Source organism: Oncorhynchus masou, chromosome 22, assembly GCF_036934945.1.
Source record: "Oncorhynchus masou masou isolate Uvic2021 chromosome 22, UVic_Omas_1.1, whole genome shotgun sequence".
NCBI classification, from domain to species: domain Eukaryota; kingdom Metazoa; phylum Chordata; class Actinopteri; order Salmoniformes; family Salmonidae; genus Oncorhynchus; species Oncorhynchus masou.
The window spans coordinates 44,451,602-44,469,762 of record NC_088233.1 but is presented as its reverse complement, the minus strand read 5'-3'; positions in this window follow the sequence as shown (position 1 = coordinate 44,469,762).

Here is an 18,161-nt window from a genome sequence, read left to right as displayed (position 1 = left end):
GACAAACTGTCTGAAAAACTGCTTTCGGTCACCTAATAAGTTGTATACCCCCCTGTTGTAGGACAGTGGGTAAAATAGAGGTTCTTTGATAGTATCTAGCACACTGAGTCCAACATTGCGTTAGGGGAAATTAAACTCGTCTTTGCCTCAATCCAGCTCCAGCTTTTCTTATCACTTATCACATTTGTCTGCTTCTTTTTATATTTCAATTGCCATGTTGGGGCAGGTGATTGCTATCGTGCTCTCGAATAAAATGGAGTCATACGTCTTTTGAATTGTTTTATCAACAGTATAAAAGTTGCCACATTTATTTTAGACTTACTGTATATTGGACCATATCTTTATGACATTTATGACATTGCATTGTTGACTTGGCTGGAAAAGTTCCGAAACATTTTTTTATCTTTTAGATCACACACAGCTCTATTGACCATAATATCAATACAAAGTAGGTTGGCTTATACAAAGTGGTTTCTATACTACCATTCAAAAGTTTGGGGTAACTTAAAAATGTCCTTGTTTTTGAAGAAAATTACATTTTCTGTCCATTAAAATAATTCAAAATTAATCAGAAATACAGTGTAGACATTGTTAATGTTGTAAATGACTATTGTAGCTGGATACTGCTACAACTGACGAGTTTCAGAAGAAAGATCTTTGTTTCTAGCAATTTTGAGCCTGTAATCAAACCCACAAATTCTGATGCTCCAGATACTCAACTAGTCTAAAGGCCAGTTTTATTTACAGTAGTTTTTTAATCAGAACAACGGTTTTCAGCTGTGCTAACATAATTGCAAAAGGGTTTTCTAATGATCAATTAGCCTTTTAAAACGATACACTTGGATTAGCTAACACAACGTTCCATTGTAACACAGGAGTGATGGCTGCTGATAATGGGCCGCTGTACTTCTATGCAGATATTCCATTAAAAAAATCAGCCATTTCAACCAGAGGGAAAAAAATCTAGACCACCTTTACTCCACACACAGAGATGCATACAAAGCTTTCCCCTGTCCTCCATCTGGCAAATCTGAGCATAATTCTATCCTCCTGATGGCTACTTACAAGCAAAAAAAACTAAAGCAGGAAGTAACAGTGAGTCACTCAATTCAGAAGTGGTCAGATGACGTGGATGCCACGCTGCTGGACTGTTTTGCTAGCACAGACTGGAATATGTTCCGGGATTCATCAAATGGCATTGAGAAGTATACCACCTCAGTCATCGGCTTCATGAAAAAGTGCATCGACGACGTCATCCCCCGAGTGACCGTACGTACATATCCCAACCATTCGCATCGAGCTAAAAGCTAGAGCTGACATTTTCTACCTCGCCCTGACAGAGTCTGTAATACCTACATGTTTCAAGCAGACCACCATATTCCCTGTGCCCAAGGAAGCAAAGGTAACCTTCCTAAATGATTACCGCCCCATAGCACTCACATTGGTAGCCATGAAGTGCTTTGAAAGGCTGGTCATGGCTCACATCAGCAGCATCCTCCCAGATACCCTAGACCCACTCCAATTCGCATACCGCCCCAACAGATCCACAGATGACGCAATCTAAATCACACTCCACACTGTTCTTTCCCAACTGGACAAAAGGAACACCTATGTGAGAATGCTGCTCATTTACTACAGCTCAGTGTTCAACGCCATAGTGCCCTCAAAGCTCATTACTATGCTAAGGACGGTGGGACTAAGCACCTCCCTCTGCAACTGGATCCTAGACTTCCTGATGGGCTGCCCCCAGGTGGTAAGGGTAGGCAACAACACGTCTGCTACGCTGATCCTCAACATTGGGGCCCCTCAGGGGTGTGTGCTTAGTTCCCTCCTGTACTCCCTGTTCACCCACGACTGTGTGGCCAAACATGACTCCAACACCATTATTAAATTAGCTGACAACACAACAGTGGTAGGCCTGATCACCGACAATGTTGAGACAGCCTATAGGGAGGAGGTCAGAGAACTGGTGCCAGGACAACAACCTCTCCCTCAATATGAGCAAGTCAAAAGAGCTGATCGTGGACTACAGGAAAAGGCGGGCCGAACAGGCCCCCAATAACATTGACAGGGTTGTAGTGGGGCGGGTCGAGAGTTTCAGCCAAGCTTCCAGCCATCCAAGACCTCTATACTAGGCGATGTCAGAGGAAAGCCCAAACATTTTTTAAATACCCCAGTCACCCAAGTCATAAACTGTTCTCTCTGTTACCACACAGCAAGCGGTACCGGAGCGCTAAGTCTTGGACCAAAAGGCTCCTTAACGGCTTCTACCCGAAGCCGTAAGACCCACCCCCTCCATTTGTTTTTTACACTGCTGCTACTTGCTCTTTATTATCTATGCATAGTCACTTTACCCTTACCTACATGTACAAATTACCTCAACTAACCTGTACCCCCGCACATTGACTCGGTACCCGTACCCCCTGTATATAGCCTCGTTATTGTTCTTTTATTGTGTTACTTTTTATTTTTTTCTACTTTAATTTATTTGGTCAATATTTTCTTAACTCTTTCTTGAACTGCACTGTTGGTTAAGGTCTCGTAAGTAAGCATTTCACGGTAAGGTCTACACATGTTGTATTTGGCTCATGTGACAAATAAAGTTTGATTAGATTTTAAGCAAGTTGATAAATTGTCCTCTAGTCCTCTGCGTGTTAGACAGATAGTGACAGTGTTGCACGGTGTACCATAACTTCGGTACTTTTTTGAAACTCGAACATGAAAATGAAAAATCCTTCGGCACTAGAATTTTTGATACTTTCAAGTACTTCTGTCAAATGTTTCTCTTGTCATATACGGATTGAGAATCGTAATTTGTCTGAAACTTCTCAAGGTGGCAGTAGTTAGCCAGGCTGCATCTGCATATGCAGCTGACAGCACAAGCTACTTTTAAGAAGCAAGCAAGAAGAGAGAGAAAATGCCAACAGCATGGCTTCTTCAAACGAAAACATTCATATGCATGCAACTTGTTGGTAAAACTGTCTGCAGAAGCGAACTATGGGAATACTTTGATTACAAAGCAGATGAGGGCCAGCCCACTGAAACAACTAAGCAAAAGGTTTTACTAAGCAGTGCAAGGGTGGTTTAGTTCCAAAACGATATAAAACAACTATTTTACACATGCCATTTGCATTGTAACCTTGTCATTATTCTACAAAAGGTGCATTATGTTTTTGTGACAATTACATGAACGTTCAGCATGACATTCAGGTTAGCATTATAATATGATTACACAAGCCAAAAGTAATAACCACAGTATCTCATACACTGGAGTCTTATGCTAGTTGAATAGAAGACTGCCATACAAGCTATGAACATTGGGAGGTCACCTGGTCTTGACAGAATACCCCCAGAGTGTTGAGTTTTTTGGACTCAGTTGGGCCCTTTACCATGGAACATGCTGCAGCTAAAAAGGGGTCTTTCTCAATCAATTTAGAATATTGCTTTAATCTCACTTAACAAAGGAGACAAAGACCGCTCAAAATGTTCCAGTTATGATCCAATATCACTTTTGAATTCAGACATTAAAGTATTGGCTAACGTTTTTGCCTTCCGCCTGGAACCATACCAAACGCATTCACCACGACCAAACCGGCTTTCTAAAAACACGTTTAGCCTCTGTCCGCGGTCTCTTACATGTCATTGATGCAGTTAATAACGCTACCAACATTCAGGGCCCTGATGGGGGGGGGGGGCTTTGAGGGTAAAGGTCTAGTATCTTACCCTTTTCTTTTTTGTTTAACTTCATGACTGAATCTGGGTGGGGGGAGGGTGGGGGGCACAGAGGGTTAATGTGACTCCTTATTGTTTTCTTTCAAATCATATCACATTTTATTTGTCACATGTGCCGAATACAACAGGTTTTAATGCTTGCTTACAAGCCCTTAACCAACAATGCAGTTTAAGAAATAGAGTTAAGAAAATATTAAATAAACTAAAAAGTAACACAATTAAATATCAAAATAACGCATGTTTTTTTCTTTGTATTATCTTTTAGCAGATCTTTTAGCAGTGTTATATTCTCCTATATTAATTTCACATTTCCACAAACTTCAAAGTGTTTCTTTTCAAATGGTATCAAGAATATGCATATCCTTGCTTCAGGTCCTGAGTTCAGACAGTTAGATTTGGGTATGTCATTTTAGGTGAAAATTGAAAAAAAAGGGTTGGATCCTTAGAGGAGCCTTTCAGACCTAGACTTGGTGCTCCAGTACCACTTGCCAAGCGGTAGCAGAGAGAACAGTCTATGACTTGGGTGACTGAAGTCTGACAATTTTTTGGGCCTTCCTCTATAACACTGCCTAGTATATAGTTCCTGGATTGCAGGAAGCTTGGCCCCAGTGTTGTACTGGGCCGTACACACTACCCTCTGTAGCGCCTTACGGTCAGATTGTCATACCAGGCGGTGATGCAGCCAGTCAGGATGCTCTCGATGGTGTAGCTAAATAACTTTTTGAGGATTTGGGGACTCATGCCAAATCACTTCAGTCTCCTGAGGGGGAAAATGTTGGCGTGCCCTCTTCACAACTGTCTTGGTGTGTTTGGACCATGATAGTTTGTTGGTGATGTGGACACCAAGGAACTTGAAACTCTCAACCTGCTCCACTGTCAATTTGAATGAAATGAAATAAAAAATGTATCACAAAAACATTAACATTTCCCTCCCCCTTATTTCCCTTTCACCCGATTGATATTCTCCTATTTATTTGTATGCCGTTGTGTTTCTTTCTAGCCTGCATTATTCTTTTCTCTCTTAAAAAGTTGCAGTTTGCTCTCCATGTTCTATAACCTCAATCTCAACTCTGGACCGCGAAGCCAGTTCCACTGCATTTTTTTAATTCTTCCCCTTTAATCAGGGACTGAGCCCTGGGACACCAGGTGTGTGCAATTAATTATCAGGTAGAACAGAAAAACAGCAGGCTCCGGACCTTCGTAGGCTAAGAGTTGAGTAACCCTGGTCTATACTGTATTCCCTTTGGCCAGTATAACTGGAGTTTGCCATTCAGAGCCTTGACATTAAGTTCAGTACATCCATCCACACTCCCTGTGAGTGATCAGACTGTCAGATAGGTATCCTGCAGCTTACCTCTACTCAGCCAGCCATAATGGTGTGAGCCGCGTCCTCTCAGTGTGACTGCACCCAGCTTTAACCTTAAGCGGCTAGTGTGAAGCCTTGAATGGTAAGGTTGCTATGTCCTTGAAAGCAGCATGACTAGACTAGATGCTGCTCTATGTGAATAGCATGGTTAGTTTGGGCCCAGGTGTGAAGGTTAACGTAAAGGTCTCAAAAGAGAGGTGAATGAAGTTTCTCTGTTGATATTAGTGTATAGATTTTTGCTGCTGCTCCTGCTTTGCTGTTTTGAGTCCATGTCCAAGTTCTCTCAAACATTCCGCCTTTCTTGTAATTTTTCCCTTCATTGGAAGGCTACTTATACAGCAAATGTACTAAACATGTTACCATTATATTGCTGCCTTATATGGAGTAATTTCAGAACGAGATCATTGGCCAGAAGGGAAGCAGACCAGTATAGAAAGACATTTACAAGTTTCTTTCAAATTAATGTCCACGAAGGGAACAAGATCAGCAAAGAAATACATTTTAAAGTACTGGTATAAACTTTAGCTTTAGTCCCAGTTCCCTCCCTCTCCTACCTGCTGAGACTCCCTCCAGAAGCCCTCCTCCCTCCCTGCATTGTGCAGCCCCCTCTTAATTTAGAGTGCTGTTCTGAGGTACTGTTACGATCCCCTATACACGCAAGCACGCACACACACACACACACACACACACACACACACACACACACACACACACACACACACACACACACACACACACACACACACCAGCCAAGAAACCTTCACACAATTAAGCCCAGGCTCTAGGCTGCTTCTGGACTTTAGTGGAGCACCATTTTTAAAGTGTTAGCCCGTCACGACTGCTTTGTACTGTATATGTCAAAGCTGTGGTAGATGCGTAGCCAGGTCAGCTCAGTGCAGCTTGGTTAGGCTCGGTTCAGTTGTATGAGAAGCTAGTGTGAGACTCAAAAGTGTAAATGGAAGTGCTCTCCGTGCTGTATTGACATGTACATTTTAGTCGGCTGGCATATCCTCATTTTTCATTCTCTCTGACTACCTAGTTACGCGGGCACTGTGTAATCCAGAGTCGGAGTCCTGCTCCCTGATGCAGCTCAGTGTTTTGTCAAGTGAACAATGAGGAAGTTAGTTGAGGGTGTTATTTCTCTCCTCTCCCGGGAGAGTGTTTGGACTTTTATTCCCCCGGCTCCGGTGGCTGTGGGGCATTGTGCCAGGGAAGATAGCACCGCTATCTCCAGGAAACTGATCCTCTAATCCCACCAGGGCTTTACAGGTGGAGGTCACAGTCTTCACGCTTCTCAAAATCCCCGTCAGTCAGTCAGTCAGTCAGTCAGTCAGTCAGTCAGTCAGTCACACTCACCCCCCCCCCCCTCCAATTGGGCATTATTGGCATGGGAAACATGTTAACAGTGCCAAAGCAAGTAAAATAAACAATAATAAATTAACATTAAACACACAAGTTTCAAAAGAGAAAGACGTTTGAAATGTTAAATGATTAACTATATACAAAAACAAAACACAAAAACGAGTGTATCGGTCCGGACCTGCACAGGCCTATGGTCGATACACTAAATAAAATATACATTTGCCTATAAATTAAGAGAAAATGGCTCACAGACAAATTCAGCTACTCGCACCTTATACAACTGCCTGGCTCCAGTAGGGCCCACTCAGCAAGCTGGCATATGTGCGAGAGCTTGTCCTGTGTGTGCAAAAAGTAGAAGTACAAATGACAAGGGAAATTGTATAAACAGATAAACATAGGCCTTAGATTTTATTTACTTCGGTGTTTGTTCGCCACTCGTTACCCTTTTCTTACTGCAACAGGTCACACATTTTGCTGCGATGATTGCACACTGCGGTGTTTTGCCTCAAATTATTTTTGGGTCCGTAATCTCAGGGAAATATGTATCTCTTTGATGGTTTGTTTTTGGATATTAATTAGAATTGTATATTGGCCTAATTGCACACATTATTTGTGGCTTTTCTCTGTATTCTAAGAATGCTTTTGCAGAATTTTACATTCAGGATTTCAATTCGATGTTTATCCCATTTAAAAAATATATATTGTTTGGTTAGCGGAACCCACACTTCACTTCTATATAGGACAATGGTTCAATTGTTGATTTGAATATTTTGAGCCAAGTTCTAATTGGTATGTCAATTTGAATTTGTCTTTTGATAGAGTAAAAAGCCCTTCTTGCTTTCTCATTCAGTTTATCACTACTCAGGATATGACCCAGATGTATAGCACAGTTCTCATGCTATTTATTCTGCAAGGGGACAGACCAGGGCAGGCAGAGGTCAGTAATCCAGGACAGAGTTAATGAGGTACAGGACTGCAGGCAGGCTCAGGGCAGGTGAAAACTAGACCGACTCAAACAGGAAACCACACTGATAAGACTTGACAAGACAACCTGGCAACAGACAAACAGAAAACACTGGTATAAATACACTGAGGGTAATGGTGACAAATGGGAGACACCTGGTGGGGGGTTGGAGACAAGCACAAGACAGGTGAAACAGATTGGGGCGTGACACAGTTCATTGACAGCCAAGCAAAAATTACCCATAGAGCGTATTTTTAAAGCCAAATATGAATAGACTTTAGTGTGTTCTATGTTTTTCATTCCTAGTGTGAAATTGTGTTGTAAGTCTTAGAATGTTTATCTTTTTTTCCGGATACTTTTTTTCCCCGACACTCTCTTTATTCTCACTCTTTTTCACTCTTCCACATTTCTCTCTCTTTCTGTATCTTCCATATATTTATTTCTCACTCTGTCATCTCACCCCCATCTTTTTATTGCTCACTTCCCTGTATTTATTCCTCTTTCGCCACCTCTCCCTCTCTCTCTCTCTCTCTCTTTCAAACTAGGAAGTGAATGATGTTGTGCTGCCATGAGTCTCTTCTTTGTTAAATGACTCTCTCTTCCCCCCAGCTCTCTCTTTCACTCTCTCTCCACCTGTCTCTTTCACTCGTATCACTTTCACTCATCTGCCCTCCCTCTCCCGTTGACCCTGCAACCTTCTCTCACTTGTTTGGTGATTGGAATGTATTTCAGACTGTCCGATTCGGAGTAATTTGTTATATTAATACCTCTATCACTTTCCCCCCAAAGTGACTTTCATTTAAAGTGTACAAACTATGAATCACACGAGTGCAGAGAGAAAGTTATGAATAATTCAGTAGTCAATCTTGAGCCGATCAGTTTTCTTGTTTTACTACAATGTCTGTGTAAACAAAGTGAATGTAAACAAACACTATGTAGCCTCAAATCACAGCTAAAGCTTACATTTTGACGTCATGGATGGCCAGTCCTTGCATCCGTAGGTCTGTCTATGAATTTGAGAGTGGTTACATTTCTCCAGGACCATCCCATAGCTTGCTTTTTTACCGAAACAGGGTTTGTTATTGTTTCATCCGCGGGTTGCCGCTTTAATATACTGTAAATGTGGTGTGCAAAGACAAAAACAAAAATAATGATGAGAGATATTTGAACGGCTTCAGATCATTCAGTATTATGATGCCACAACACAAACAGCCTGTCCTTCAACACAGTGTGAGTAATTGTCTCAGGTCTCTGGGACCCGGGACACTGCACACAATCAGTCTATTTGCAAATATAGCTGTTTTTCTGGAGCCGTGCTGCGTGAGTACAATGGTGTATTCCCTGCAGATCTCTCACGCACGCACGCGCGCGCGCACACACACACACACGCTACAGGTCCACACACGACTGCACGCCTGCTCTATGGCTGTGACGGTCATGGAATTTTGGACGAGGGTAAATGGCCAGCCAAATGACCACGCTCACCATTAAGGGTATCCGTATCTGGTGATCCGTTTAGAAGTTACAGCACTTTTTTGTACACAACCAAAACAAACAGCAAGTGCATCCAACAAGTTTGTAGAGTCACAAGCTTGATGTAATCATTGCGTGCTCGGAATATGGGACAAAATACTTTAATACACATAAGCAAATTTGTTCCAATTCTTTTGGTCCCCTAAAATGGGGAGGGGACTATGTCCAAAAAGTGCTGTCATTTCTAAATGGTTCACACGATATGGATGATAATTCCCTCAAATTACAGCTGACTATCTGCATCTCAATGTCACTGTATAATTTCAAATCCATAGTGCTGGAGTAGAAATGTGTCACTGTCCCAATACTTTTGGAGCTCATTCACTGTATGTGCTAAAATATGTGCTGTGATTTCTTGATTCAACTGAACTGACATTACAAAAAAATACATTCCATTGCATGAGCCACATCAGTTAACAGAGCCATGACACCCTAGTAGACGGCAAAGCAGAGAGCGCCTGTATAGATGTACATATTTAGTTTTTTTTTTAAATTGTTTTTTTAAATCTTTTTTTGTTGTTGATAACATTGAGTTTTATAGCATATTTTCTAAATATTTCTTGTGATTTTGACCCACAGATTTGCATTTGCAGATTTGGCAGGTCAACTCTTTTTGGCTTGGCTAGCCAGCTGTCTAGTTGTTTTTGTTTGAATGATGTATCTGGACACTGTACCAGCTTTTTTGTTTCACTTGGCTGCTAGTTCCTTATCTTTAGAAAACAGAAATTGAAGAGTCACCTGAAGCTTGAAGGATAAGTCGAGGAATGAGAGATAAAGAAATACAGTGCTGAGGCAGAGGGCTGATAGTTGCGTAATAGCCAGTCGTCCTCACTATGTGTGGTGAGTTTTCTGGCGCCGCTAAGGCATCACCCAAGTGGGTGCCATACATTGTGAAAGAGAAGTCCAGTGGCTACACGACTGGTTCCTAGAGTAGTCGTCTACAAGATCGTCAACAGACACTTCATCAACCATGTCCCTAACCACCTTCCTCTGATCAAGTCATGAACTGTCCCTCTCCATCTTTGGAGGATGCACCCACTTAAAAGACATGACCTCTATTGGTTGACCTAGCTAACTATAGCTTTGCTACTCATTATGATGTATTTCTTGTTTCTTTTCTTCTTTAAAAAAATTAAAAAATACACATTTAATAAATTATTATTATTATGTATTTAGAGAGGTGTCCCATTGAGTTTTCTGCATTATGATACATTTTTTACATGACACCCCTCTATGACTGCCAAGCTGGATCAGTATGTGCTCTCCGGGATCCTTGGGACGTTCATACCCCATTGAAGTTGACATAAAAATGGTTAAGGTAAGGGTACATGTTAGGTGAGGGTAGAGGTTAAGGTTAGGGTTTTGGGTAGCAACGTCCCGAGGATAGCACTGACCATGTTGGCTCCCTATTAACATTAGGTATTTATTCTAGGTCGAATACATTATACCTAGAAAGCATTATGATACATTTACATGACATTTCAATATTCGATGGCAGCAATGCTTGCGCCCTATTAACATGATATGGGGAATATTTAATGCTTATGCTATGCAACGGAATGTCTAGAACTAGAACAATATTGAACATTTAAAAAAGTTGGCCCAATTCTCTAAATACGTATATGACTCTGGTTAACATTATTTGACTGAACATGGAAATGATTTCCTCACATTACCAGGCAGCCATTGCGAGTGTACCCATATTACGAGTCGATATTCATAATAATAATAATAATAATAATAATAATAATAAAAAAGGAATTCCCCTCGACCACAAATTGGGGAAAAAAAATATATATTTTCTGTTGACCCCCATTGTAAAAGAGCCTACTTCGTCACAGATTTTTTTGTTAAACATAAATAACAAAACATGCTGAAAGGCTGTGAGAAGAGCCCTGTGGGGATCCGGTGTCCAAGTAGCTACGTGTGTGGAACTCATTTCATTACAGGTAAGAAAGACATTTAATTTGTTTAGTATTGTCTATTTGTAACTCCACTCACTACTTGCAGCTGCATAGTCTGTTTGTGTTGTTGGTCTTGGCTAGCTAGCTACTGTAGCACTCACTCAGCCTCCATCCCTCACTCACGTGGCTGCTAGCACTGTCAGTCATGAAAGGGGCCATGAGAGAAGCCCTACAATATTACATTTTTTTTATCAGTGAGAACGCTCAGGAGTAGGCAATGTTGAAAAGTAAACTTTAGGCACTGTTGTACTTTACTTAAATGTAGTTTTGTAATTGACTAAAGCAGACACAAGAATATTGTGGGTACGTTTTTGCTGTAAGCCAATGGGGTAACCTAGGTATCCACAGGTTACCCCATTGGGGCCGCGACGTTCTAATTCCGACTGGGACTATGCGTTTACCAGTCAAATTGCCAGGGTTAGTGATTCCAAGCCTGTATTGTTCATTATTTCAATGTGTGCTGTGGCTGCATTGTGGGGGGCGTTGCCTAGAAAACCAAAGACTAATTTGCTTGTTTCAGCAAGGAGCAACAAAGTTTCATCATGTTGTAAAGAATCCATGTTACAGCCGAAACTATCATAGCATGGTTCCTCTCTTGGTTTCTTCCTAGGTTTTGGCCTTTCTAGGGAGTTTTTCCTAGCCACTGTGCTTCTACACCTGCATTGCTTGCTGTTTGGGGTTTTAGGCTGTGTTTCTGTACAGCACTTTGAGATATCAGCTGATGTACGAAGGGCTATATAAATACATTTGATTTGATTTGATCATGACTCAGGATAAGACCCAGATGCAGACACTTTGAATAACATACATTTTTTTTATAAAACAGGGGGCAGGCAAACAACAGGTCAAGGGCAGGCAAAGGTCGGTAGTCCAGGGCAGAGTCCATAATGTACAAGTAGTGAGGTAGGCTCAGGGTCAGGGCAGGCAGAGGAAACAGGAGACAAAGGGATGTGAGACATAGGTTTAACTCTAGACACATAAAAAGTGTGATGTATACCTAGGGCACAGGGCAATTGAAGACAAACAGCAGAGGGGCTAAGAATCTTTGAGATGGGGAAAGGGCCGATAAAAATGGGGGAAAGTTTGTAGGACTCCACTCGGAGGGGCAGATCCCAGGTGGACAGCCATACCCTCTGCCCGAGACGATAATGGAGAGCCGGGGTTGGTGGCTGTCCGGTGGCCGTCTGCCTGTCGTCAATACTTGGAGGTGGTCTTGAGGAGAGCAGACCGGGTTCTCTTCCAGGTACGGCGATAGCGGTGGACGAACAACTGGGCCGAGGGTGTGCTGAACTCTTCATCTTGCTCCTGGAAAAGTGGGTGTTGATATCCTAGGGAACACACAAAAGGCGAGAGACCAGTGGCTGAGCAGGGGAGGGTGTTGCGGGCGTACACTAACTACACAAGTTGCTGGCTCCAGGTGGTGGGGTTGGTGGCGAGAAGGCAACGAAGTGTCGTTTCCAGGTCCTGATTGGCTCATTCCAATTGGCCATTAGACTTCGGGTGGAACCCGGAGGACAGGCTGGCCGACGACCCAATGAGCGTGCCAAACACCTTCCAGAACTGGGATGAGAACTGAGTACCCACCGGAGTCCATGGATCTGGAAGACGTGCTGCACCAAGAGCTGGGCCGCCTCCTTGGCTGAGGGTAGCTTGGGGAGAGGAATGAAATGGGCGGCTTTGGAAAACCGGTCCACCACTGTAAGGATAAGGGTGTTGCCATCAGACGGGGGGAGACCAGTGACGAGGTCCAGGGATATATGTGACCAGGGACGGTGAGGGACAGGAAGTGGTTGAAGGAGGCCAGCTGGAGCTTGCCGAGGAGACTTATTCTTCTCACAGATAGTGTAGGCGGCGACGAACGTGGAGATGTCAGGGACCATGGTGAGCCACCAAAAGTGTTGTCGCACAAAGACCAGGGTCTGATGGGAAACCAGGTGGTAGGCAAGCCTGGAGGACAGGACAGTTCCCACTCCTACATCCGAAGCGTCGGCCTCCACCACAAATTGACGGGACAGGTCAGGATGGACTATGGTGATGTTGTGGTAAAGCAGTGCTTGAGGTCCAGGAACGCCCGGTCAGCAGCTGGGGACCACGTGAATGGAAACTTGGGACAGGTGAGTGCAGAAAGGGGGGAAGCCAGGGTGCTGTAACACTGGATAACGCTGCGATATAAATTGACAAATCCCAGGAAGCATTGTCGCTGCACTCTGGATGCAGGTTGGAGCCAATCCACCACCGCACTTACCTTTCCGGGATCCATCTGCACATTACCGCAGCGATGATGTAACCAAGGAATTTGCACTTTTCCGCTTTCACACAAAGCTGGTTCTCCAGGAGGTGCTGGAGGATCTGTTAGACGTGGAGCATGTGTTCTTGGGCTGAGCAAGAGAAAACAAGGATGTTGTTGAGGTAGACGAACACGAACCGGTTCAACATGTCGCGGAGAACGTCGTTAACCAGGGCCTAGAACACAGCTGGAGCGTTGGTCAGACCAAATGACGTGACCAGATATTTGTAGTGTCCATTGGCCGTGTTGAAGGCTGTCTTACTCTCGTCCCCTTCCCGTATCCTCGGCAGACGGTAGGCATTCCGCAGGTCCAAAGATGAGTGGTAGCGGGTAACGGTTCTTAACCCAGCTGTTTTAAGGGGGGGTGGGGAGACTCTGTTTTGAATGAACAATCATAATCTTACCTTATTGTATCACAACTGAAGTATAATAAGAACTGGAGACTGCGTCCAAGATATTCAACTCACGTTCACGTACGCTGATTCATATACCATCTATATTCAGGTTGCAAACAGTTTACTGGACCAGTTTAGTGGACCAACATCACATACGTATTAGCACATGCGCACAGGCGAAAAGATAGCTAAATTAATGCATTGCATGCATAGCACTATGCAGTGTGTGTATGACTCTGTGTGTGTGTGTATGACTCTGTGTGTGTGTGTGTGTGTGTGTGTGTGTGTGTGTGTGTGTGTGTGTGTGTGTGTGTGTGTGTGTGTGTGTGTGTGTGAGCCTCATTCAGTGTGTGTGTGTGTTGTTAGGGCTCTTGCGCTGTGATGGATGTGATGATGCTCAGTGATCCATCTCCATCCAGACTAGTTGGGGTTTCTTTGTTTAGCCTTCTGTTGCTCTCTGTCTGCTCTGCTCTCTGGTACAGTTGGAGGAAGATAAATCACTGTTGGGCTTTTATCTCTCCAACTGTGTGCTGCCTTGTGGATCCCTCTGATCCATATTCAGTGCCTTCAGAAAGTATTCACACCTCTTACAGAATTTTTTTACATGTGGGCGAGAATATTGGAAATGTAATCAAAGCCTACTGGATGACAACCGGCTTTTAACCAAGACAGTGGATTTCAAAACTCACTTTTTCTTGCATAACATAGGTACAGTAGATTCCCTTATTGTATGCAACACTTTTAAAATGTGCCTTTAGAGGTCTTTAAAACCCCAAAATGTTGTCAAAAGAGTTCACATTAACAAAGGAAACAGAAGAAATAACAGTGCAGATATATATATATATATAAAAAAAAACGGTGTCAGAGGCAGTTAGGGGAACTTATTCGGGAACAATCAGATCTAATGTATTATAAAATGATACGGATCGGAAGGAGGCACAGCTAGGGGAAAATCAAAAAGAAATGGAGGAACTTATTTGGGAACAATCAGATATAACGTATTATAAAATGAGGCAAATTGAATGTAAAATAGTGAAACTTTTTACAAATAACAGTCATCCATGATTCATACAATTATATTTTGAAACAGGAAGCAAAGTACTTTAAGCATATGCATTTCAGTCTCCTCCATTTCCACTAACTTAAGTAAGTATCCCCTCCCTAATAATTGTGTAAGATTTACAGTTATACAGAAATACTTGTGTGAGGGCCAAATTGTGGAGGAGGAACTTCTTGATGCAATTAAAGCCCTTAGACCAGGGAAAACTCCAGCACTGGATGGCATACCAGTATAGATATATGAAACCTTTTTTGATCTACTCAAAGTTCCTCTATTAGAATGTTTTAACCACTTCTATAAAAATGGTCAACTATCAGGTACTCAGCAAGAAGGCTTGAGTTCACTACTACTGAAACAGGACCCAGGTGGTAAATATAAAGATCCATTTAAAAAACAGGAGGCCCCTTACACTTACTTCAATGTTGTGATGCAAAAGTTCTAGCAAAATACATAGCGCATAGAATTAACAAAGTATTGTCAGATTGTCACATTCTGACCTTAGTTCTGTTATTATATCTTCGTTTTAGTATGGTCAGGGCGTGAGTTGGGTGGGCAGTCTGTTTGTTTTTCTATGTTGGTTTTTGAGTTCGGCCTAGTATTGGGTCTCAATCAAAAGGCAGCTGTCAATTGTTGTCCCTGATTGAGAATCATGCTTCGGTAGCCTGGGTTTCACTTTTGGGTTGTGGGTGTTTGTTTTCCTTGTGAGTGTTTGGTCCACACGGTACTGTTTTCGGTTTTGTATATTCACGTCATCATTTGTTGTTTTGTTCGAGTGTTCTATTGTCCTTATTAAAAAACATTATGGACACTTACCATGCTGTGCATTGGTCCTCCGATCCTTCTCGCTACTCCTCCTCAAAAGAGGAGGACGAGAACCCTTACACAGATATTATTAATCCTATTCAGACAGGTTTTTTACATATATTATCTCCAATGTATTGTCTAAGACAAGTACTTGAAACAATAGAATACTATGACAAATCTAGGAATCCAAGTATTGGTATTCATAAAATATTTTGAAACGGCTTTTGAGAATTTATATATACAGTGTATGGAAATGTTTGCTATCCAAAATTACAACCAACTGATTGCAGCATTACCTCAAAAATGGAAGAGGCAAGTGAAAGGGGGGGAAAAGGTAGGAACTTGTTTGTCTGCCCTTTAATGAAGATAAAAATGTGCATTTAAATTTTTTTATCATAATTTATTTAAAAATATATCAGTTTTACTTTAGGACCAAAATGTTGACCGTGACACCATACAGGTTGTAAAATAGTTGAGAAGAGATTTTCAATGTGCTGAGGCCTTGGTACACGGTTTATGAACAATGCTTGATTCTAAACTTAAAGATGTTTAATTAAAATTATTTGACAAAATTCTTGTCATAAACAGAGTTTTGTATATGGGGCATACAACCATCTCAGCTACGCAGATTTTTCTTGCGAAGAGACAGAATCATTGGATGTCTTATTTTGGTATTGCCCCTATGAAAGTTGTTTCTGGTCACAGTTTCAAGGATGGCTGAAAAATCACAACATTTATCTAAAATTAACCCTACAAATAGCACGGTTAGGAGATTTGGAAAACCATTGAATTGAATTCATTTTAGGCAACAGACATATACAACAAATGCACAATGTGGACCCAGACGATATCACTTGAAATGATTAATTAAAACGCTCATTTCCAAAGTGGTCCTCGATGGTAAAAACAATAACACATGATGACTAAAAGACAGGACAAAATTACAAACAACCATAAATACATTCATTTATATTGACATCCTAAAAAGTGACACTATTCACTGCACTTCTCCCTAACCTTAACTAGCCCTAAGAAGATTTTATAGACCATACTGTATCAATGTGGTTTTTCATGTAACCTGGGGCACGATCATTTAAGGTGTCAAACATATGACATTTCAGTTGGTCCACTCTGGACTCCAAAGGCAACAATCCCACCTCCCGGAATTCCTGTACCCCTATGTGGGTCGTAGGGAGGACATTCAGCACATACCTGATAACATTATTTTGCATGACCTACATTCTCTTTTTCAGCTTTTTTGATAGCCCGCTATACCAAGCAGAGCAGGCATAATCAAAATGACACTGAATCAAGGTTGAGACGAGCAGTTTATTAACTTCAATGTTAAACTATCTAGTGTTACGATGTAAAATGTCTATTTCTTCGACATTTTTAGAAAGAATTATAGTAACAATCGGGTCTTCAAAAAGGGATTGATCCAGGGACACACCAAGATAAGATACACTTGTTTTAGATTCAGATTCAATCTCATTGCCTGCACAGTTTACAGTCATCCTGTCAGCCCTAAGAAATCTATGTTTTGTTCCAAACAAAATTGATTCAGTTTTTCCCAAATGTAGTGGCAATTTGTTGTCAGACAACCAATCTCTAGCAAAATGCAATTCCTTACTCAGGGTCTCCTCGATGTAAACTGTGTCCTTCTCTGATACCAGTATGGCTGAATCATCAGCATAAAGCAGGAGTTGCACTTTACTGTACCTGGCATATCATTAATGTATATAAGAAATAAGAGAGGCCCTAAAATGGATCCCTGTGGTACTCCACAGGATATTTCTGTGGCCTCTGACAGAACATCATCAAAATTACATACTTGGTCAGATTAGACCTAAACCAATTCACTGCTACATCATTTAGACCCATGCATTTCAGTTTCATCAGGAGAATATCATGGACCACAGTGTCAAAAGCTTTCTGCAAGTCTAACATGACCATTCCTTTATAGTTCCCCCTTCTCACTTTCCTGCTTAATATGGTCAAAAAGGTGGATAAGGCAAGTATCAGTGGAATGAGCTGTTCTAAAGCCAGATCAAGAAGTTTGTGCTCAAAAGGTGTCCCTCAAGTTGATTAAAAACTAATCTCTCAACTACTTTGGATAAGGTGCTGAGAATTGACACAGGCTTGTAGTTTCCTACTTTTGTTTTACTGCTCTTCTTGTGGAGTGGAACCACCCGGGCTGTTTGAGATCCTTGGGAAATGTACCACTACTAATAGAAAAGGTTTACAATATGTGTTATCATTTTAGCAGTGACACAAGCACTATCCTTTATGGATCTTGCAAGAGGTTATCCAGCCCAGTTGCTTTGTTTGTGCTCATTAAGCATAGTAGATTGTTAACTTTGTCCTATGTTACCATGCACAGCACAAACAAATCATTTGTGATACCTTTGCTATGGTAAAAGTTGTTAATGAAAGACTGGCTATAGTGTCCAGAGCAGATGGGTACCTTCTTAACGAGAGATGAGGATTTTACCTTATGGAGAGTTTTTGAGCCAATGTCCTTTAAAATATTCCACAGATTACGAGGCTGATGTAAATTGCCATTAACGCCGTCTGTATAATGTTGGGATTTGGCCTTATCCATTTTGTATCTTGCCTGGTTTCTACAGTTAATATAACCGTCATAATCTTGTTGTGGATTTGTCCTTCTGAACCTGGCCAGGTGGCGATCCCTTT